Genomic DNA, 24,601 nt, shown 5'->3' on the forward strand with positions numbered 1-24,601 from the left:
ATTTATTATTTGATGAATTTCTGTCAATGCATTCTGTACCTTTACCACTTTTTGTAATGTCGCCCGCAGTATCTGGTCAGGGATGACCTGATTGAGTGGTGAACACAATGAGAATTAAAAATTAAGCAGCATGATGACAGACATGATTCAAAGTCCCATCACCTCATAGCAATCCCAACATATTAGCTAAGACATGCATCATGCAAAAAATTCACTTATACCTTGAAGATCATTCAAAATCTAAGCACATGGTCATCTCATTACTTATTTACTTTGGTTATTTCACTTGGTTGCAATCTTGCGCAACAGAGGTTAATTCTTGTGTTTGTACTTGTAACTAGACTTGTGGTGAGTTTTAATTCCTAAACTTGCAATCCCTTCAGTCTGGACATTGTTGCTGGAAGTACAGCTCTCTGGAAGCAAAGAGTGCTTAGAACTGCGTGGGACAGTTCTAAGGTTTAGATATCAGTAGTATGTGCTTTAAGCTTCAGTTATCAGTAGTATTTGTATTTTTGGAAAGGATACTGATAGAAAATTCATGAGGAATAGGACATCAGGTAAACATTCCCTCAGAAAATATAAATGGTTTTATGTCAGAACCAAAGAAATGTTCTGAACAAATAACTAATAAAACAGGAAATCAGTTGGAAAGCACATTTAAGAAATTGATAAAGGTGGAGTTCCCTTTGTGGCTCAGCAGTAATGAACCTGACTAGTACCCATGAGGATGTGGGTTCAATCCCTGGCCCTGCTCAGTGGGTTAAAGATCTGGCATTGCTGTGAGCTATGGTGTAGGTCACAGACGTGGCCCCGATCCTATATTGCTGTGGCTGTGGTGGGCTGGCAGCTGCAGCTCTGGTTCAGCCCTTAGGCCTGGGAAATTCCATATGCTGCAGGTGTGGCCCTAAAAAGGCAAAAAAAAAAAAAAAAAAAAGAAAAGAAAAAGAAATTGATAAAACTAATTCACACTTTTCAAATTTTCTGGGGAGTCAAATATATGGCTAGTAATATTATAATATGGAATATAGATATTAACTGGGAATAGTACTGAGGGATTAAATATTACAATTACTATGATTATACTACACAAAGATAGTTCCACTTAAACTTCAGCGCTACTTCAAGTGTAAAGGACAGCTAGCTTTCTAATCTTATATGATTTATGAAAGAAAGTGTAAAATCCAATTAAGTTTTGTTCTTTATCGAGTTTTTGGAAAGTTAATGAACATATATAACAGCTCTATTAATTTCTTTGAAGTTCATTTTCTCTGCTTGAAAAAAGTTTATAACTTGTCTGAGGTAATATATCTAGAAATATCATTGAGTGACTAAAAACATCATAATATGAAATGTTTTAATGCACATTTTAATGTCTTGTTACCTATTGGATGAAATTAGATTTTATAAAGTTCTCAAGTTACATCACAATCTGTAGCTATGTTATAATACCTATAAACTGATTTCATACTGATGAATGCAAATCACCAAAGCTGTTTAACCTCTTTAACAAAAATATGTTCATTTCAATTGTTCTTTTTTTTTTTTCTATTAGGAATGGGCTCTCAATGAAAAGTAAAGCTTAATTTCCTCCTGCTTCTTCTAGATTTATTTAACTTCTCCTTTTTGGTTTGTATCCCTTATCCAAGACCCATCGCTTCTCTATCCCACAATGAAATAGTGAAGATGGAGCATTTTCCGTCTTTACAGAGACTCTCTAGGAGTTATTTCCTCCTTTCGCTTAGTTGTACTAGTTCACACTAGCATTAATTCAATATGTAGAAGGAGGGATAAACCAGTTTTCAAGATTCAGAAAGTGTCCCTTTTCTGCTGACTATGAAGAAGCAATCAGTTTCATTTCTGGATTTAAAAAGTCATTGTTTTTTTGTCTTAGAGACTTCTTACCAGCCAAACTAAATTTTTATTCATTTATTTATTCTTACACAATTCCTTGGGAAAGGAAATTAATGCCTGTTTTCATTAGTGGGACACTTCTTTTTCTTCCTAAGAAAGCACCTTGTTTTCTTTCTAAATGCTTGTAGTCCCAGATACAAAGAGGTGATATTATCTTATAAATCACAATAAATAAAAGAGGAATAACTTTGACACTGATTCATATCTCTAGCATTAATATAAAGTGGAGAGTCAAAGAATTGAGACAATCAGAGTTATTGTAGTGGCTGTAATCACGCTTATTGTATAATGTAGTCAGTGTGCAGTTATAAGATACATTAACTAGTGTTACTGGAGAAGAAAAATTTGATTTTCTCCTAATGAACTGTATGCATGCAGTCCTCAAGATAGAACATTTATTGGAAGATATGACATTCATTTCTCCTCCTAAGTGGATATTCATTAAGAATAGTTCCTAACCAATATTAGATTCTATGACCAACTTTTTTCAAATATGACTTCAGTTACCTACAAACTCAAGATAATATATTTATGATTTGTGTTCTACTTTGACACATAAAATCTCATGTTTAAATAGAATGCTGTAAAATTTTAAATATATTTAATATCATCACGTACATCCAAGGGTGATCTAATTCAATGTTTTTTTTTGTTTTTGTTTTTTTTTGTCTTTTTGCTATCTCTTGGACCGCTCCCGCGGCATATGGAGGTTCCCAGGCTAGGGGTTGAATCGGAGCTGTAGCCACCGGCCTATACCAGAGCCACAGCAATGCGGGATCTGAGCCGCGTCTGCAACCTACACCACAGCTCATGGCAATGCCGGATTGTTAACCCACTGAGCAAGGGCAGGGACCGAACCTCCAACCTCATGGTTCCTAGTCAGATTCGTTAACCACTGCGCCACGACGGGAACTCTTAATTCAATGTTTACATCAGAAATATTTTTTCCTAGTCCTTTTTTTTGCTTTCTAGGGCTTCACCCATGGCACATGGAGTTTCCCAGCTGCAGGCCTTCACCACAGCCACAGCAACGTCAGATCCGAGCTGTGTCTGCAAACTACACTACAGCTCATGGCAATGCTGGATCCTTAACCTACTCGGCGAGGCCAGGGATTGAACCTGCCACTTCATGGTTCCTAGTCAGATTTATTTCCACTGCGCCATGGTGGGAACTCCTACATCAAGAATATTTTTTAAAAATATACAACTGTACTAAAATAGTCAATAAATTATTTATTTATATGTTAGCTTAGTGGTTGCAAGTAAACAGAATTCTGTATAACAAGTATTTGGTTATCAAAGTTCAGGTTTATTAAGCACAAAACTTTTGGCTTAAGTGAAATGATCACCCCATAGCCACTTTAGTTTTCCATATAAGGCAGCGTTCCTTAGATGAAGATTTTCAAACTGTCATTCAGACCAATCAGAGCCCAGTGAATAATGAGAAGGTGCACATTTGATGGGTCACATCACTGAGAAGTAACAGGCACATCCATAGTGTCATTTTTCCAAAAGTAGATTATCTTTTGGCCGTTGAGAACTTTGATCGCAGTAAAGTGTTGACATGAAAATCAATCACATTCTCCTTAGTTCAAGATCAGTATGCAAGGGCTCAAAGACAAAAACTAAAAGCTCTACTAGAAACCAACAAGTTTTACAATATTTTGGAGAGTTAGTTTCATTTAAAAGCAACTTACATTTTGAATTAAATACTGTATGTAAATAAACAAGATGACAGTTACAGTCACTAAAACACTTGAGTGCATTGTTGTTTGCTCTGGGATCTCAGTTACTGTTGTATCAAATGTTATTAAGCAAAACTGCAGGGGGAATTAACTTGAATTGCAGAAATTTTCTCTTTTGCAGATGAAATAAAGCAGCTGTCAAGTAAATACATCCAGGACAACTGGGTCATCAGCTGCTTTTAAACTTTTGGAAACAAATAGGAACTAAAACTTTCCTTTTGATGTAGCTTTAAGAAAGAGATCCAGTTTCCACTGAGATTTTATTTTTTAAAAAAAGCAAAACCACTGCTTTAATGTTTTAAAACTTATACATCTTGCTCTTTAACAACTTAGTGAAAGAAGGAAATAGAGGACAAAAGGCAGAGCAAATACAGCTTCCAAATATAGTACCATACTCATAATAAGTTTACTGAAATTATATGTTAGAGTTTATTTATTTTTTAGTCAGGATTCTTTTCTCCCCAAATCTACCAGTTTGCTTAATAGTTCTATTCCTTTCAGTGAAAAATATTTCCCTCTGAAAGTTCCTAGAGTTCTCTACTGTTGAAAGATGTTTCAGTGACCAAACATTTCACCCTTTTAATTACCTTAATGGCAGAGAGGTCAATCTTTTCTTCTTTGGGTGGGGCAGGTGCAGGTGCAGGTGCCGGGGCAGGGGCAGGGGCTGGGGCAGCAGCAGCAGCAGGTTTCTTCACGTCTTTCTTTGGTGCCATTTTATTTCAAAGGATGGGTTAAAAGAGGAGCACCTCTAGAGGAACCTGTTAAAGTGATTCTTTGGAAGAGGAGTGGTGGTTCGGTTGATCCACAGCCCAGTATCTTGAAAGTGGACCCAGAGTGTTAAATGGTATAAGGGCATGCATATATATTTCACTTAGTGCCTAACAGAATCTTGACACTTGCAGCTGGATTGGACAGTTCACTAGTCAAGGGGGATGGCATTCCGGCTCAGACTATAAATGGAATCTAAAGGGTCAGGGCTTCATCAATTTTTTTAACTCCCCACTCCCCCACCCCCCACCCCTCCATATATAAAGGAGAAAGAAGTATGGCAAAGCCAGCCAGCTTCAGATCCTTTGGTGACAGTAAAGTAGATTGACTGATACTTTTTCTTGGTAGAATTACAGTTCTGCTGAAGTTGTAAATCTTTTTTCTTTCCCCATGCCTAAGAAATTTTAATCAAGGATTTGATTTCAAATTTGGCAGGGATTTTGGCAGGGTGTATCACACACTTTCACCCAGCTTCTTTGCTCATGCTCCTCCTCCCTTGCCATAATTTTGGAAAAAATGTTGGTCAGCAAAGAGGTAGTAGTGTTTAAAAATAGAAAGCAGACGTATTAGGAAAGCCCATTAAGTCTTAGAGCCGCTTCCCTTCTAGGGAGCATAAACTCTGACTCTCTCTTTCTCTTTTAAATTGTGGTGAACTGTATGATAAAGAAAGATAATTCAAAACTCCTTCCTATCTATCACTTAACTTTTTTCTATCATGAATATCAAATGGAATGGATATAACAGGAAGATTTACCCTCTTGCCAAGTAGTTTTACTAAGAGTAACTTTCAATCAAAGCAGATACTTATCCATTTTATTTTCTAAATGGAATCAAGTCTAAATTATTTATTTTTCACATAAACTTTTTATCCATATTAGGGAGACAGGATAAATTTTTAAATTTACTCAAGTGGCCAGAGAGATAAAGAAAAAAAGGTCTTTATCCATTAGGTGGGGTTATGGTGAGTAACTTGAAAGATTTTCCTTTTTGGTCTTTAGCTTTCTCAGTTTGCAAGGCTAGACTCATTTAAGAAGTGTAGGATGGGAATTCCTGTTGTGGCACAGCGGAAATGAATCCGACTAGTGTCCATGAGGGTGCAGGTTCAATCCCTGGCCTCCCTCGGTGGGTTGGCAATCCAGTGTTAACATGAGCTGTGGTGTATGCCAGCAGCTATAGCTCCAATTTGAACCATAGCCTGGGAACTTCCATATGCTGTGGGTGTGGCCTTAAAAAGCAAAAAAAAAAAAAAAAAAAGAAGAAGAAGGAAGAAGCATAGATTAATCAATGTACCATCCTCACTTTTATTCTGTTAATTTGTGAGACATCTAATTACTGATTTATGAGTAGTTATTAATTAGGAAAAAACCCAATAGCAATTTTGGGATTTTAAAAGAGCATATTCACACATTACATATATAAGAATATACATATATATAAATATGTATAAAATGCATGTATATATGTGTGTGTATATATACATATAAAGTATACATATGTAAATATGTATGTGTGTAAACACATTATGCATTCTAATCGTTGAATATAATTGTGTTTAAAGATGTAGATTTATTAGCTATTTTCTTTTTATCTGACATAAAAGCATTCTCCTTCTTGGCACAGGTCATGATTCCTCTCCATATTTGATAGCTAAGAGAGATTCAGACTCATATTAGCAATAATTCATTAAGTCACAGCTGACCTGCCATTAGTCTCCTGATCTCACATGATGCCCTGATGTATGGGATTATGTTATCCACATAGGTTCAGAAGCTTTCTTTTTCGCTCTCTCCCCCATGCTGCCCCACACCAGGTACTCAATTATTACTGGAATTAACTGCTGATACTCATTTCTTACATATAAGGTAGTCATGAGAATCTGAACATATTTTATTTACCTAAGTATATCGCTTTCGTCAAGTTTAAATAATTAGAAATCAAAATATAATGCTATGTTTACAATAGAAATTCTGTTTTTGTAAATAGCAGAAATTTGTCTACTAGTTCCCTACCCCACTCTAGATTATCAAATGAATTCCTGAGTGATGGATATGCTCTTACTTTAATTCACAGCCTATATGAATACTTTGCTCCATGTATAGAAATCCCTTAAAATCTGTGACAGGCTTACAAGTGAAAGTGCTTTATGTGTTCTGAACAAAACAATTTGATATGGGAACATTTTATTTCATAATAACAGGGAAATGGCTTGATCTCACTATATATATATATATATATATATATATATACAAATCCTTTTGTGTTACCAAATATATATTACAAATTTATGAATTCATGGAGGAAAAAAATACGTTGATATAGAATTTTCTGCTTGAAAAATGGAAATCACAAAGGTATAATGCCATTCATATCTTATTGAGGGTATATGCTCAAAACATTACTCTTTATATTAAGCTTGACTATTAAGGTGAGGTAGTGTTTGACAGGCTCTTCCTCAAAACCCACAACCTAGTCTAGTCATGTAAGGAACAGCAATCAAACCCAAATTGAGGAACATTACAAAATTCATGACGAACACTTTAAAAAAATGTTTAAGATTTATCAAAAACAAAGAAAGTCTAGAATTTTTCACAGCCCGGAAGAGCCTAACAGAACATGATGAGTAAATGTAATGTGGAGTCCTACATAGAATCCTAGAATAAAAAAGGGACATTATATTGTATCGCATAGGAAAATATAACAAGTCTCTTGGGATAGACCATGATGGGAGATGACGTAAGAAAGGAAATGGGTTGTACGTACACACACACACACACACACATACCTATGTAGATGACTGGGTCACTTGGCTGTACAGCAGAAAATGGCACAGCAGTGTATATCAACTATACTCTATAAAACTATAAAACTATAAAATTTCAGGATAAAAGGGACATTAGGTAGAAACTAAGGAAATCTGAATAAAGCATGGACTTTAGCTAAATACTAGTGTCTCAGTATTGGTTCATTAATTGCGACGAATGCACCACATTAAAGTAAGGTGATAACAGCAGAGAAAACTGGGTACAGAGTATATGGGATCTCTCTTCAGCTTTTCTATAAATCTAAAACTATCCTCAAATGATTTATTTTAAAAACTTTAAGAACTAAAAAAAGGAGTTCCTGTCGTGGCGCAGTGGTTAACGAATCCGACTAGGAACCATGAGGTTGCAGGTTCGGTCCCTGCCCTTGCTCAGTGGGTTAACGATCCGGCGTTGCCATGAGCTGTGGTGTAGGTCGCAGACGCGGCTCGGATCCCGCGTTGCTGTGGCTCTGGCGTAGGCCGGTGGCTACAGCTCCGATTCAACCCCTAGCCTGGGAACCTCCATATGCTGTGGGAGCGGCCCAAGAAATAGCAACAACAACAACAACAACAACAACAACAACAACAAAAGACAAAAAGACAAAAAAAAAAAAAAAAGAACTAAAAAAAAAAAATTAAACTAATTCACCCTGAAACTTCAAAGAAGAGAGGTGTAAGATTTCATTCCAACTTAGTCAATAATCTTCGTGTTTTGGTCAGGCGTATTGTAAAAGGAAAGTCTAAACACGTATATAGATGTGTGTAACCTTCTACCTTCTATTCCCTTTGTATCTAAATTCTAGAAGAATTTAGAGCCTTTCTGCAACTATGATCCCAAGTAATTTGATATAATAATCAAAATCAAAGTGAAATTTCTCTCTTGACCCTTCCTTTTTATAGGACCATGTGACAAGGCTTACTTGTAAGGAGAAAGAAGGACAACAGCTGAGGACTCATGTTCTCAGTGACAGCTGATACAGTCTGTGTCCAGATTTCCAAGTGTTCTTCATGCTTAACTGTACCATTTGTTGTATAAGTTTTTTTAGAGGCTTACCAAAGCACAGGGGACTGGCAGGGAAGGGACAAATTCACTGCTAAAGGTGGCTAGTCACATTCTACCTTCTAATCCCTTTGTATTTTTTCACGACACAGTCAAGTTTCAATATTTATCAATCTTTTTCTTACATGATTGTGTAAATTTTTAGGTTCTTTTTGGGTAAGAAAAAAATACTTATTTTCTATTTGGAAGTGTTGGGCCTGGGAAGTGTGAGCACGCCGTATTTCCTCTTCATTTCATTGTACCTTATCACAGCGTAGCATGCTTACCCATGGACCAGGCAACCACAGGGATTATTTATCACATGTATTGACCACCTATAACATGCTAGACCCTGTTATAATAGGCATTAAGATTACTGGGTGAACAAGATGGATTTGATTCCTATTTTCTTGGAGTTCTGCTGGGGCTTGGGGGCCATAAAAGATAATAATCAACTAAATAAAATGATTGCAAATTTTCACAAGTGGTAAGGAAAATAATTCCTGTGAAAATAACTCCTTTATTTTTGTTTGTTTGTTTTTTTTTTTTGGCTTTTAGGGCCGCACCCGCAGCATATGGAGGTTCCCAGGCTAGGGGTCTATAATCGGAGCTGTTGCTGCTGGCCTACACCAGAGCCACAGCAATGCAGGATCTGAGCAGCGTCTGTGACCTACCCCATAGCTCATGGCAACACTGGATCCTTAACCCACTGAGCAAGACCAGGGATCGAACCTGCAACCTCACGGTTCCTAGTTGGATTTGTTTCTGCTGCGCCACAATGGGAACTCCAGAACTCCAGAAAATAACTCCTTTAGGTGAGAGTGGACACATATTTTATATAGGCATCTCTACGGAGGTGCCATTTTAGCTTAGAAAGAGCTCCTTTCCTGATTTTTGGTTTAAACTTTTAGTTTTTCTGAGAAGCTTTCCTGAAGCAGTAGAAGTAATACATAATTTGCAGTTGTATGGAAATTAATCATTTACAAAATGAGTTAAAAATGTACAATGTATATATTCTTCAACTCAAATTCCAGTTCTTTACACTTAGTAGTGAGTAACCATTTTTGTTGCATTTTAAAATTACTTGGGAGATTTTATTAAATAGCCATGATGGGTTCCAATCCCAGAAATTCTGATCTAACTGGCCTGGTTGGGGAGGGGCTGGGGCCTGGGCAGCATGGATATTTTTAAAAGCACCACAGATGATTCTTTTTTTTTTTTTTTTTTTTTTTTTTTTTGTCTTTTTGCCATTTCTTGGGCCGCTCCCGTGGCATATGGATGTTCCCAGGCTAGGGGTCTAATCGGAGCTGTAGCTGCCAGCTTATGCCACAGCCACAGCAACGCGGGATCCGAGCCGCGTCTGCAGCCTACACCACAGCTCATGGCAATGCCGGATCCTTAACCCACTGAGCAAGGGCAGGGATCGAACCCTCAACCTCATGGTTCCTAGTCAGATTCGTTAACCACTGCGCCACGACGGAAACTCCATAAAGCTCCACAGATGATTCTTTTTTTTTTTTTTTTTTTTTTTTTTTTTTTTTTTTTTTTTTTTGTCTTTTTGTCTTTTTGTTGTTGTTGTTGTTGTTGTTGCTATTTCTTGGGCCGCTCCCGCGGCATATGGAGGTTCCCAGGCTAGGGGTTGAATCGGAGCTGTAGCCACCGGCCTACACCAGAGCCACAGCAACGCGGGATCCGAGCCGCGTCTGCGACCTACACCACAGCTCATGGCAACGCCGGATTGTTAACCCACTGAGCAAGGGCAGGGACCGAACCTGCAACCTCATGGTTCCTAGTCGGATTCGTTAACCACTGCGCCATGACGGGAACTCCCACAGATGATTCTTATGTAAAGACAGATTTGAGAAAAATTAACCATAATGAAACACTTACACTTATGAACCAGGATTCTGTATAATGCTGTTACTATAGCATTTTTTGTTTGTTTGTTTTGTTTTGCTTTCTAGGGCTGCAACTGCGGCATATGGAAATTCCCAGGCTTGGGGTGGAATTGGAGCTACAGCTGCCATCTTACTCCACAGCCACAGCAAAGCAGGATATGAACTGCATCTGTGACCTGCACCACAGCTAACAGCAACGAGGGATCCTTAACCCACTGAATGAGGTCAGGGATCAAACCCATGTCCACATGGATTCTAGTTGGGTATGTTATGCTGAGCCAGGACGGGAACACCACTACAGCATTGTTTCTAATAGGAAAAAAATTACAACATAAATGCCTATTAATAAAAATTGATTAAATTGACATGGTACATGTGGTTTTTCTCCTATGCAATTCCTTGGAACAATGAGGAAGGTCAATATGTACTGATATGGAAAGATCTGTAGACAATGAAAATAGGAAGTTACAGAATATGATATAGTCTGATGTCATATATGTAAATATACCCATAAAAATCAATGTAATTCCATATGTACGTTTATTTTTGATTTTTTTTTTTTTTTAGGGCCACACCCATGGCATATGGAAGTTCCCAGACTGGGGGTCAAATGGGAGCTACAGCTGCTGGCCTATACCACAGCCACAACAATGCGGGATCTGAGCTGTCTGCTATCTACACCACAGTTCACAGCAACGGAAGAGCCCCGACCCAATAAGTGAGGCCAGGGATCGAACCTGCATCCTCATGGATACTAGTTTGATTCATTTCTGCTGCACCACAATGGGAAACGGTGGTGGTTTGGCTGCTGTTCAGACAGGTAAGAAGGGAATTATAGGGACTTCAGAAAGATCCAAGGTGAGTGTTGACTGAAGGATAGTAGGGAAAGATTAGGAAGACTACAGATTATGCCTCAGAACAGTGAAGCATGATATATTTGGGATATTAATTTGAAAGATGATATCACTGTGGTTCTCAAGATATTCATGGCTGTGTTTGTTGCAATAGAAAAGTGATAGTACAAAGGGGCTTAGGACCTGGAAAGAGAAGCTCCTGGGATTCACTTTCACAGTCTCATTTGTTGCAGTGCTCTCTCTTTGATGGCACTGTCACTTTCTCTCCACTCTTTCTCACTTGTGCTTGAGTTGTGGATCTCTGGGATACATATCTAGCGTACGTGCGCACACACACACACACACACACACACACACACACACACACACACATCCCTTTATTTAGTAACTAAGTGTATCCCTAAAGAATTAGATATGCTAGAACTTCTTACTGTTTATTGAAGGAGATGAGTTTTGAATGCTTGTAATATTCTCTAGGAATAAAAGAGAGGGAGAAATTGGAAATTTTGAAGTATGAGTGAATAAGAGATGACAGAAAATTGTAATTAAATGTTGTAGTGGACTAAGTTCTTGGACTCCTTTAATGTTTTAGAGAAAGAGAAGTGAATGAAATGTAGAAATTGTCTGGCCTGGATGACTTTAATTGCAACAACACAGTATTGTGGTTGATCCATATTAGATGCTCATAGTTTATGTTGAATATATAATTTTGGGTAATAACATGCAATTGTATTTTAGTTAAATGAGTTTTATTTGAAACCATAAGGAAAAGCAAGATGATTTCTATAAAGTCAGTTTAAATTGAAGGTGGGTCAGTTAGGATAAATGGCAACAAATTTTGACGATATTTTCAGGTTCCTCTTTTATCAGGCCATGAGCTAATTTGGTACTCCTATTTCTTAGGTATAGGATAAATCATTGCTGAATTCAGAGTTAGATCTTTCCATAAGCCATAGGCAGAGAGTATAGATTCACTTTACATTCCTGCTTTGGTGATGATACAGTATGCAAAGCCTGTTGTATGTATTGCTATGCTTAAGCTAGGTATAGAGAAAACTGTTCTTGTTAACGAGGGATTACTCACTTGGGTGTGGAATAGGTAAAAAAGATATTACTTATGAGTCTTAAAAATTATATTCGTGCAAATGTGTAGTAGTTCCCTAGTGTCAACTTATTGAAAGCTATGCGTTTAGCATACTCTACATTTACCTTTACCTTGTATACAACACTGAATAAAAATTGGGATGCAGTCCAATAGAAGATATTATCTGTGGTCTCAGGAAATTTATTTAACAACATATATTAAATATTTACCACAGCATGTGCACTGTGCTAGGAATACAGTTGTGAGCAAAAACTTGAGCTTATAGTTTGCTGAAGGAGAAAATACTGGTAAATCATCACCCAAATAAATATCAAATAACACTGAGATGAGTATTTTAAAGAGTATATAAACAAGGCTGTGAGAACATGGAGCTGGAAAATCATGAGAGCATCAGGGAAGTCCTCCCTAAAGAAAGGATAACTGGGTTGAGAACAGAAAGAGAGGAAGTAGTAGTTGAGGGAGGGGATAAGGATTCCAGCCAAGGGGAGCAGCAGTATATAAGCTAACTTAACAAAGGTTGCCATATACAATAAAACAAATATCTATGTAAAGGAAATATTAGGCTGGGATCAAGATGACAGAGGAATAGGATTTGGAGCTCAGCTTTCGCACAAACACATCAAAAATACATTTACATGTAGAATGATTCTCACAGAACATCTACTGAATCTTCCATCTGCTGCTGGCAGAAGACCTCAGACTTGCAAAAGGGCAGAAAAACCTCTACATAACTGGATAGGGCAAAAGAAAAAAAAAAAAGAAAAGAAACAGAAAGACAGAAATCAGGAAAGGAATCAGGATGGGACGAATGCCCCTGGAGGGAGCTATGAAAGAGGAAGGTTTTCTACACACTGGGAAGTTGAGACACCAGCTGGGAAAGAAGGGGAGATTCAGAACTTTGAAGGAGAGGGTAGTAAACATTTTGTGGAGGGCAAAGTGAAGAGAAGACTGCACAGACAGTTAGTTCCTCCCCCAGCACATCCCAGCCTGAGGATCAGGGTTCAGAGATCAGACCTGGTGAGAGGACTGGGGTGGTCTGCGGATAGGCAACCTGATGGGCTTAGGGTGTTGGGAGCCATAACTGAGGGAATACAGGAGGAAGCCTGGGCCCACCAGAGGGGCAAGGTGCCAGTGTTGTGGGGTGCAAGAGGGGAGAGATGGGACCACCATCAGAGCTGCTTCCTCTGCATGGGCTCTCAGGCAGCAGGGCATCATTTGCATGAGCTCTGGGTGCAGGCATGAGCTGCTGCTACCATCTCAGAATAAAGAGGTGGGCACAGAACAATGCCTCCACTGAGAGTCTTGTGAGTGTGCAACAGTCACTGCCCCCACCTTTCAGGGAGCATGTATGGGCCACACACCTGCACATCCTCATCGATGGGATAATGGCCAGCACATGCTGAGAGAAAAGAGACAGCAAGCAGTCAAACAAAAACCAGCCCTCAGGGCAAAAAAATTATCAAGTCCACACAAGCTATTCAGGGATATTCCCACATCAGTAGCCCTCCAAGACTACAGTAGATAATTGTTTCTCCTAAATGCACAGAGTAAGAGAAACACAAGCAAAATGAAGAAGCAGAGGAACCACTCCCAGTTAAATGACCAAGAGAATTTCCCTGAAGGAACAAACAATGAAACAGTCCTCTTTAGTCTAATAGACAATAAATTCAAAAAGGAAGTAATGAAAATACTGAAGGAATTAAGAAAGGCTATTGTTAGAAATATAGAACACTGTAAAAAGGAACTAGACACTATAAGGAGGATTCAAGAAAAATCAGATAATTCATTGCTGAGATGAAAGCTGAGCTGAAGACATTGAATAGCCAAGTGAATGATGCAGAAGAAAGAACAAGTGATCTGGAAGACAGAATAATAGAAATTACCAAATCAAAAGAGCAGACAGAAAACCAAATGAAAAAAAAAAAAAAAGGAAGGAATATAAGAGACCTATGGGATAATATAAAGTGTGGCAATCTCTGCATAATAGGGACTCCAGAAAAAGAAGAAAACGACAAAGGGGAGTGAAAATATATTTGAAGAAATTATGACTAAAAAATTCCCAAACCTAAAGAAGAAAACAGATATCCCCCAGATGCAGGAAACAGAGGGTTCCCAACAAGATGAACCGAAACAGACCTATGCCAAGATATATTATAATAAAAATGGCAAAAGTTAATGATAAGGAGAGGATTCTAAATGCAACAAGAGAAAAAAAAAGTTAATTACAAGGGAACTTCCATAAAGTTATCAGCTGATTTTTCTTCAGAAATGCTACAGGTCAGAAAGGAGTGGCAAGATCTATTTAGAGTTCTAAAGGGAAAAATTTGCAACCAAAATACTCTACTCAGCAAGATTATAATTTAAAATAGAAGGAGAAGTAAAGAAATTCTCTGACCAACAAAAACTAAAAGAATATGGTAATGTTAAAACTATCCTCAAAGAAATATCAAAAGGTCTTCTCTAAATAGAAAAGAAGCAAGAAGATATAAAAAAGAGGAACTCACGATTGGAAAGTTAATCACTTAAATTAGCCAGTATACAGATTAAAAAAAAAAAACTGATTTGTGAAAGTTGTGATGAACATAAGGAAAAGTGAAAGGAAAAAACATGAAGATGTAAAAAAGGTCATCAAAATCATAAAATGTGGGGAGAGAATAAGAAAATGTAGACTTTTTTTTTTTAAAAAAAGGATGTGTTTGAAACTGGCTCTGTAATGCAATGGATAGTGCATTGGACTTGTAGAATGTGTTTGAGACTATATAACTATCAGTCTGAAGCAAGAAGATATAGGAAGGTGTTAACATACTTGAAAAATAGGACAACCACAAATTGAAAGCATACAATAGAGTCACAAAAACCAAAATGAACACAAGCATAAAATAAAGGGAAACCAAAAAATAAAATAAAATGAAATCATCAAACCACAAAAGGAAAAAAAGAGGAACAAAAAGAAACACAGAAATAACAGGAAAACAAGGTTTAAAATAGCAATGAATACATATGTGTTAATAATTACTTTAAATGTCAGTGGACTGAATGCTCCAATTAAAGACATAGAGTGGCAGACTGAATTAAAAAACAAAAGCCTGGGAGTTCCCGTCGTGGCTCAGTGGTTAACGAATCCGACTGGGAACCATGGGGTTGCGGGTTCAGTCCCTGCCCTTGCTCAGTGGGTTGACGATCTGGCGTTGCCGTGAGCTGTGGTGTGGGTTGCAGCCGTGGCTCGACTCCCGCGTTGCTGTGGCTCTGGCGTAGGCCAGAGGCTACAGCTCTGATTCGACCCCTAGCCTGGGAACCTCCATATGCTGCGGGAGTGGCCCTAGAAATGCCAAAAAAGACAAAAAAAAAAAAAAAAAAAGCCTACAATATGTTGCATACAGGAGACCCACATCAGGGCAAAGAACACACCTAGATTGAAAGTGAGGGGAAGGAGAGAGATATTTCATGCAAACAGAAAGATGGAGACAGGAAAGATGGAGATACAATACTTACTACAGACAAAATAGACTTTATTTATTTTTTCTTTCTAGGGAAGTACCTGTGGCATATGGAGGTTCTTAGGCTAGGGGTCAAATCGGATCTGCAGCTGCTGGCCTACACCACAGCAGCAGCTTCTGTGAACTACACCACAGCTTATAGCAATGCTGGATTATTTAACCCACTGAGTGAGATCAGGGATTGAGCCTGCATCCTCATGGTTACTAATTGGGTTCTTAACCTGCTGAGACACAATGGGAACTCCCCAAATAGGCTTTAAAACAAAGGCCATAAAGAAAGATAAAGAAGGACATTATATAGTAATGACAGGATCAATATAAGGAAAGGATTTTATATTTGTCAACATAAGCACCTAATATAGGCACACCCAAAGACATAAAACAAATACTAACAGACATAAAAGGAGAAATTGATAGGAAAACAGTAATAGTAGGAGACTTTAACACTCCACTCATATCAATGGACAGATCCTCTAAACAGAAAATTAGTAAGGCAACAGAGATCCTAAATGATACAATAGAACATTTAGATTTAATATTTTCAGGACATTACATCTAATAAAACCAGAATAAACATTCCTTTTGTGTGTGTGGCGGGGGGAGTTGCCTAGGACGTGTGGTATTTCCCAGGCCAGGGATCAAACCCAAGGCACAGGAACGGGCTCAAGCCACTACAGTGACAACTTTGGATCATTAACCCCCTGAGCCACAAGATAACTCCAGAATACACAGTCTTTTCAGGCACACATGGAACATTCTCTAGGACTTGCCACATATTAGGGCACAAAACTAACCTCAGCAGATTTAAGAGTATAGAAATTATTTCAAACATCTTCTCAGACAATAGTGGCATGAAACTAGAAATCAACCATAGGAAAAGAAATGGAAAAAAAAAAAAAAACTAGATGGAAACTAAACAGCATGCTTAGTTGTTGCCTCAGGGTAGAAAACTCAATGGGTCAACGAGGAAATCTAAAAGGAAATTAAAAAATACCTTGAGACAAATGACATTGAAAACACAATTATACAAAATTAATGGGATGCAGCAAAAGCAATTCTTAGAGGGAAGTTTGTAGTGACACAGGGCTTCCTCAGAAAATAAGAAAAATCTCAAATAACCTAACCTACCACCTTAAAGAATTAGAAAAAGAAGAACAAACAAAACCTGTAGTCATCAAATGGAAGGAAATGATAAAGATCAGAGGGGGAATAAATAAAATAGAGATTTAATAAAAAACAATAGAAAAAATCAATAAATTCAGAGCTGGTTTTCTTTTTTTCTTTTTTTTTTTTTTTTTGAAAGAGTAAAAAAAGGAAAAAAAAAAAAAAAAGAACAAACCTCTGGCCAGGCTCACTAAGAAGAAAAGAGAGAGAACCCAAATAAACAAGATAAGAAATGAAAAAGGAGAAATCTCAAGAGATACTGCAGAAATACATAAAACAGTAAGATAATACTATGAACAATTACATGCCAACAAACTTGACAATCTAGAAGAATGAACAACTTCAAGAAATGAAGTAAACACACACACTTATGATCAATAAAGCAAACAAGAATATAAAATGGGAAAAAGATGGTATCTTTAGCAAGTGATGCAAGGAAAGTTACACAGCTGCATGTAAATCAATTAAATGAGAATACACCCTTACACCATGCAGAAAAATAAACTCAAAAGGCTTAAAGACTTAAATAGAAAACATAATACCATAAAAATCCTAGAACAGAGCATAGGCAAAACATTCTCTGACATAAATTGTACCAGTGTTTTCTTAGGTCAGTTTACCAATGCAATAGAAATAAAACCAGAAGTAAACAAATGGGACCTAATCAAACTTACGAATTTTTGCACAGCAATGGATACCATAAAAAAAAAAAAATGAAAAGGCAACCACAGAATGGGAGAAAATATTTGTAGGTTCTGCAACCGACAAGGGCTTAATCTCTAAAATATACAAACAGCTCATTACAACTCAACAACAACAAAGGCAACCCAGGTGAAAAATTGGCAGAAGACCTAACCAGACATTTTTCCAAAGAAGACATATGGATGCCCAGTAGGCACATGAAAAGATGATCAACCACCCTAGTTATTAGAGAAATGCAAATTAAAACTACAGTGAGGTACTACCTTACACTGGTCAGACTGGCTATCATTAAAAAGTCTATAAATAACAAATGCTGGAGAGGGTGTGGAGAAAAGGGAACCCTCCTTCACTGTTGGTGGTAAAGTAAGTCAGTGCAACCACTATGGACTATAGTATCGAGGTTCTTCAGAAAAGTAAAAATAGAACTACTATATGATGCAGCAATCCCTCTCCTGGGTGTATACCCAGACAAAACAGTGATTCAAAGGGATACACGCACCCTTATGTTCATAGCAGCACTATTCACAATAGGCAAGACTTGAAAACAACATAGATGACCATCGACAGATGAATGGATTAAGAATATATAGTATATAATATTCTATATTGTATAGTATATATACAATGAAATACTACTCAGTTGCAAAAAAGAATCAAGTAGAGCCATTGCAAGAACATGGATGCAACTAGAGATTGTCATACCAAGTGAAGTAAGTTAGAAAGAGAAAGAAAAATACCATATGATTCCATTAATAGGTGGAATCTAAAATGTGGCATAAATGAATCTATCTACAAAACAGAAACACACTCATAGACATGGAGAACAGACTTGTGGTTGCCAAAGGGGAGGGAGAAAAGGAAAGGGATCCACTGGGAGCTTGTGATTAGTAGATGCAAACTATTATATTTAGAATGGATAGACAACAAGGTAGAACTATATAGCGCAGGGAACTATATCCAATATGTGATAAACCATAATGGAAGGAGTAAAAAATGAATATATATATGTAACTAAGTCACCTTACTGTACAGCAGAAGTTAGCACTACATTGTAAATCAACTATACTTAAAAAATATTAAAGCAAATTAGAAAAAAATTAAGTGGGGGTTAAAATTAAAAAGTAGATTAAAAGTGGTTGCATCAGTTTTCCTTCCTGGCAAATCAAAAAGACATTTAAAATTTGAAAAATTGCCTTCTTGGTTTAGTCTGTCTGCAAAATAACTTAGAAATCCTATCTGTTCAGCAGACTGGAACAAAAAGTAGGTGATTATAAACTCAGAAAAATCTCGAGGATGCAAAGTATGTAATGGATTTTATCTGTTATTCCTCTTGTGCGTGAAGGAGGAAACAGGTAATATTTTGCTCACTTTTTAGCTAAGACTGAAAAAGATGGCCATTGACCCCTCAGCACCAGAAACTCAAGGTATTTTTCTTGCCTCCTATGAATTACTTTGAGTAATTGAGTTTTTTTGTGTCTTCCCTCTAGAGAGAATTCCTCCAAGGCATAGACACATATTTCCTCACTTATTGGGACCATTAAAGTTTTTTTTTTTTCCATTTTTTATTACTCAAATGAATTTATCACATCTGTAGTTGTATAATGATCATAACAATCTGATTTCACAGGATTTCCATCCCACAGCCCAAGCACAGCCCCCCACCCCCCAAACTGTCTCCTGCGGAGACCATAAGTTTTTCAATGTCTGTGAGTCAGCATCTGTTCTGCAAAGAAGTTCCATCTGTCCTTTTTTCAGATTCCACATGTCAGTGAAAGCATTTGATGTTGGTGTCTCATTGTATGGCTGACTTCACTTAGCATGATAGTTTCCAGGTCCATCCATGTTGCTAAAAATGCTGGTATTTCGTTCTTTTTGATGGCTGAGTAATATTCCATTGTGTATATGTACCACATCTTCTGGATCCACTCCTCTGTCGATGGACATTTAGGTTGTTGCCATGTCTTGGCTATTGTAAATAGTGCTGCAGTGAACATTGGAGTACATGTGTCTTTGCGAGTCGTGATTTTCTCTGGATGACCATTAAAGTTTTTATTAAAGTCTTGTTGAATTAGAACAGAATTTGTTGTCATTAACACCTTGCACATTCCTGAGGAAAAGGAGTTGTTGATTAATTGAATATAATTGGCCCTCCATATCCATGAGTTCAGATGAGTCCTCAGATTCACCCAAATGTGGATCAAAAACATTTGAAAAGAAAAATTCCAGAAAGTTCCAAAAAGTAAAACTTGAATTTGCAGCATGCCAGCAACCATTTACATAGCATTTACATTGAATTACGTGTTATACATAATTTAGAGATGATTTACAGTATATGGGCGGATGTGAGTAGGTTTTATGCAAATATACACCATTTTATAGAAAGGACTTGAGCATCTGCAGATTTTGGTATCTTTGGAGAAGGAGGTGTTCCTGAAGACTGAGGAATGGCTGTATGTGGTGAACATTAATTGCAAAAATTTGAAGTTCTTTATAGAAAATGTCTTTTTCATTTGTGATCATCACTTTTTTTGTATAACAAAGTACTATATTAGGTTTAAAAATTTGCTTCAATTTCCTTTGATATATTTCTTTAGGTAAAATAAGAATTAATTTGGGAGTTCCTGCTCTGGCACAATGAGTTAAGTATCTAACTTCAGTGGCTGGAGTCACTGTGGAGGTGTGAGTTTGATCCCCAACCTGGCACAATGGGTTAAAGGATCTGTCATTGCTACAGCTGCAGCGTAGGTCACAACTATGGCTTGGATTCAATCTGTGGCCTGGGAATTTCCATATATTTTGGGTGCATCCATTAAAAATAAATAAATAAATAAATAAATAATTTGAATGTGTGAAGAATTAATGTGTGTGTATGTGTATGGGTAAAGAACACAATGTTAGTAATAGTTATTTCTAAGTGGTAAAATTATGAATGAATTTATTTATCGATACTTTCTATTTTTCTTCTGGGATTGCTGTTTGCTTATGTAATAAATAAATAATAAAATAATTAAAAAAGTCAATGATAAGAATGAGCTATAGGTCCAATATGCAGAGTTCATATAAAAGCCCATTTGTTAAACTACACTTAAGACCCAGGATTTTTTTTTCCCCTTATGGTTATATAGCTCAGTTCATGTCTGTATAATAACTATGTGAGAACTTGTCAATGACAGGCACTTGGAATAAGTGGGCTTCGCATAATTCCATGCTCCAACAGCTACTTCTCTAGATTTTAGCCATTAGTTGACGTATCCACAGTGCTCCAATATTTGATTACTGTGCTTTCTTTTTTCTTTTTTTTTTTTTTTTTTGGGGCCATGCCTGGGGCATGTGGAAGTTCCCTGGGCCAGGGATCAAACCCACATCATAGCAGTGACCTGAGCTGCTATAGTGACAACACTACACCCTTAACCTGCTGTGCCACAAGGGAACTCCAACCTCAGTTCTTCTTCTATCACCTGCAATTTATTTAATCTGAGTTTTATCTACATCTGCAGTCCACATTTGGTGGGTAAGATCTTTATGGAAATGACATCTTCTTACTTTTTCCTCTTAACAAATTGAATAAAAATAGAGTTCACATTTCTGAGTCTCTCAAGCCCTAAAAATAGCATTTATTAAATCACATACAATTCTAATCACAGTTTTCCCTATCTGGAATCAGACTGTATTTGTGTCTTATTTAGATAATGATTGTGTAGTTCATATATCCAACCTCAAAGTTAAGGCAGTGAATGATTGAGTTATTTCTCCATTAGAACATTGATTAGAGAAATCTGCTTGACTTCTAAGTAAGTAAATACCACTGACAGTTATTTTAGTTTTAGAGAGCTTTAAATACACAAGGAGAGAAATTGGTAAGGTAAGATCCATCTTTTTTTGCAAAGTTCTATAGTTTTTGGTTGTTGCACAGAATTATTATTAGTTTCTATGTGTTGAGGGTTATTGCGTATTATCCCCACCAAACTTTACAACAATTCTGAGGCAGGTATATATCTTACTATCCATTTTACAGATCAAAAAACTCAGATAAAGTGATACATACAGTAAAAATGTCAAAAAGAGAAATAGGACCTGGTTTTAATAATCTAAAGCCTAGGAGTTCCTGTCATGGCTCAGCGGAAATGAATCTGACTAGTATCCATGAGAATGAAGGTTTGATCCCTGGTCTCGCTCAGTGGGTTAAGGATCCAGCGTTGCCATGAGCTCTTGTGTAGGTCACAGACATGGCTGGGATCTGGTGTTGCTATGGCTGTGGTGTAGGCTGGCGGCTACAGCTCTGATTAGACCCCTAGCCTGGGAACCTCCATGTGCCATGGTTTCGGCCCAAGAAAGGCAAAAAAAAAAAAAAAAAAAAAAAAAAAAAAAGCCTAAACTCTTAACTTCTGCTTTATATTGGCTGAGAGAAGAAAAGTTGTATTTGAAAGACTATTTGTATTGCACCTCAACTATTCAGTTATGATAGAATTAAATCTTGGTTTGTGAAAAATGATCCATTTGAGTGTTATGTTTCAGAAGAGGGGCTCAAAGATGGAAAACTACTATCCAGATAAAAACACATAGATGATCATCCATTAATTAAATTGTTACCTATGGAACTCGCAAGGTGAACTCCTAACAATGGCCAACAAGTTGGATTTATTCTGGTTCCCACCTGCCCCCCTCACTGCTCTCTTATCTTTGCAGATCCCGCTGTGGTCACACTGACATTCCCACTTCAAGGCTGTTGTTGCTGTACCCTTTGCCTGGAATAGTTTTCCACACACCTTTGCATGGCTGCCTCCTAAGATCATTTAGATTTCAGTCTAAGTGTTACCTCTTGAGAAATACCTTCCCCAGTCATGTTATCATGAGCAGCCCCTATCCTAGTCATTGTTTAGGCCAGTGTTTAGTTTTATTTTCCTCATGGCCTTTATAAATTTCACATTTTAAATTTGTTTTCCAATATATTTTAGATTGTGAGAGACCAGGGACTCATCTCTTTGGTTCTACACTGAATCTCAAGCTCTCAACTCACAGTAAGTTGAAAACAAATATTTATTTATCGAATGAATGAATAAATGCGTGGTATGGGTTTTGATGTTGGTCAGTTATAAGTGACTCAGAACATCTTGGAGCTCTAAATTTTGAGAGCTAGGAAGAATTTGGATAGCCAGATGAGAAGAATGGCAATGAGTATAGAACTGACTATTAGAACCCATTCTGAGATGATAAAGACTTTGGCATTTTTTAGTGGAAGGAAGGAAAGAGTGGCTTAAAAGTAATTTTAATTATGTAAAGTGTTACTATTAAGGGGATAGTCATAAACTGTTCTTATGAGACTAATAACGATGAGTGAAGGGATTTTCAGTTAAAAATAAATAACTTTCCAATTGGGGATCATGAAATACTCCAAAGTGTTCTGAAATGTTGTAAACTGTTTCCTCTTAAGAGTAGATAGGTATTTAAGTGCAAGCTTCCTAAGGGACTACAAGTGGATACTAAAGATGATTTTGGGGGGGGGATATTTACACTTCTTTCATCACTGTTTTTAGCCAGTGTTTTTTATTTAACACTCAATAAATCCCATCCTTGTCTAAGGAGGAACTGGTGTTATTTTTCTCCTTCTGCTCTTAGAGTTACCTTGTTAGAGGTCATGCCACATCCAGGACAAGCCAGGGTCAGTGCTTAGGAATCCTGTCGTCAGAGGGAGATGGTGAGCCATGTGGAAACGGAGTCAGCGTGATTCTTTACATGGTTAGCGTTCTGCTGGAGGTGGGGTGTAAGGTTTCTTAAGGAAGGACATTTATCGTGATTAAAATTGCTCAGAGCTTGCTTCATTGTGTAATTCTGATACTGTTATATGTGATTTTGGCAAGAGGGGGGTATTAAAGGGGACAGAAAATCCCAGACGATGGCATGGAAGGGCACATGGTGTAGATGCTACCTCAAGACAAGGGGCTGTGGCAGCAGGAGAACACCCGCTGATTGGTCATACTCCCAGTCAGAAATGCCTCCTGGTTATCTCCTAAGAAGGACAGCTGAGAGCACAAATGCCCAAGGACAGTGACTTTCTGTTAGCCCACCATCATTCTATAATATTTAGCATGTAGGTCCAAGAACAAACTAGTAAAAGGCGTATTTGGGAGTTGATGTTTTTCTGGGAAATAAAGTGTAAGGTATCCTCCAGGACAAAAATGTTAAGAAGAGAGTCTAATGATGTGTACCCCCTAAAAGCCAATGATTCCATTCCTTGCACATTCTCTATAGCAATGTCTATGTATGTGCGTAAACATTCTTAGCAACATTATCCATGATAGCACAACACTGAAAACAATCCGCATGTCCATCAACAGTAGAACAGATAAGCAAAGTATGATGGATTCCTATAATGCTACGTTGCACAGCAATAAGAATGAACAAACTACAGGTACATATAATAATGTGATGAATTTCACATAGCATTGAGGTTAAGAACTTAGAAAAAACCCCAGTATGTATAATATGATTCCATATATATAAAGTTCAAAACCAAGTGAAATTAACTGATGGCATTAGAAGATGGGGTGGTGGTTAACTCTGAGAGGACGGTGGGTGCGGTAGTGTTGGTGAGTGAAGGGGTCGTGGTTACACAAATATGTTCATTCTGTGAGTGTTCATTAAACTATATGCTTAAGATTTTTGTGCTGTCCCAAATGTATGTTAGAATAGTGAAGAGCTCAATAAGGAAAAGAGGTAATACTGTCCTGCAAAGTGAAACGAGTGACAGTAGATGGAATTGAAGGGACTGAGAGGCCCTCTTTTCAAGCATGTTTTAGGGGCTTCAGATGGCCTGAGTGTTCCTTGTCTCCATTTTGAGGATGGGCAGCAACTGCAGAGACAGGAATAGCCTGTGGCTGACAGTGCACTTGCTACTTCTCGTCCTGGTCAAGTTTTTCTAATTTGGGCCCAGGAGAGTATCCATGTCTCCAGGAGGCCACACTGTGGCACGTTAGGCATTTTCCAGGGACTGGCAGCCTTAGGTCCCTGCGTTTGGAGGAGTTCTAGCACAGAGGACAGCACAAAGGGCATACTTGTCCCACTGTAAACCAGCGCCAGGACCTGAGAAATGCCAGGCACCTGTTCTCCTGTAATTAAAA

The 24,601-nt window shown here is 37.6% G+C and overlaps 2 protein-coding genes across 4 annotated transcripts in view; one reads left to right on the forward strand and one right to left on the reverse strand.

Moving 5' to 3' along the window:
* Window positions 1-24,601, reverse strand: part of KANSL1L (KAT8 regulatory NSL complex subunit 1 like) — a 579,301-nt gene that overhangs the window by 319,714 nt on the left and 234,986 nt on the right. The gene's annotated exons all lie outside the window — the stretch shown is intronic.
* The window catches only part of CPS1 (carbamoyl-phosphate synthase 1), a 308,550-nt gene that overhangs the window by 27,479 nt on the left and 256,470 nt on the right, over window positions 1-24,601 (forward strand). For 2 of the 3 annotated variants that reach the window (XM_084998960.1, XM_084998953.1), the window contains exon 3: window positions 22,439-22,501. The gene's annotated coding sequence lies outside the window, so the exon portion shown is untranslated. Of the gene's footprint in view, window positions 1-10,773; window positions 10,982-22,438; window positions 22,502-24,601 lie in introns of those variants that run through there. The other variant, XM_084998959.1, reaches the window with a different exon arrangement.

The sequence above is a fragment of the Sus scrofa genome, chromosome 15 (assembly GCF_054392235.1).
Source record: "Sus scrofa isolate SSC_HxYL_T2T_F1_AM1 chromosome 15, Sscrofa_HxYL_maternal_Yorkshire_Landrace_v2.0, whole genome shotgun sequence".
Lineage (NCBI taxonomy): Eukaryota > Metazoa > Chordata > Mammalia > Artiodactyla > Suidae > Sus > Sus scrofa.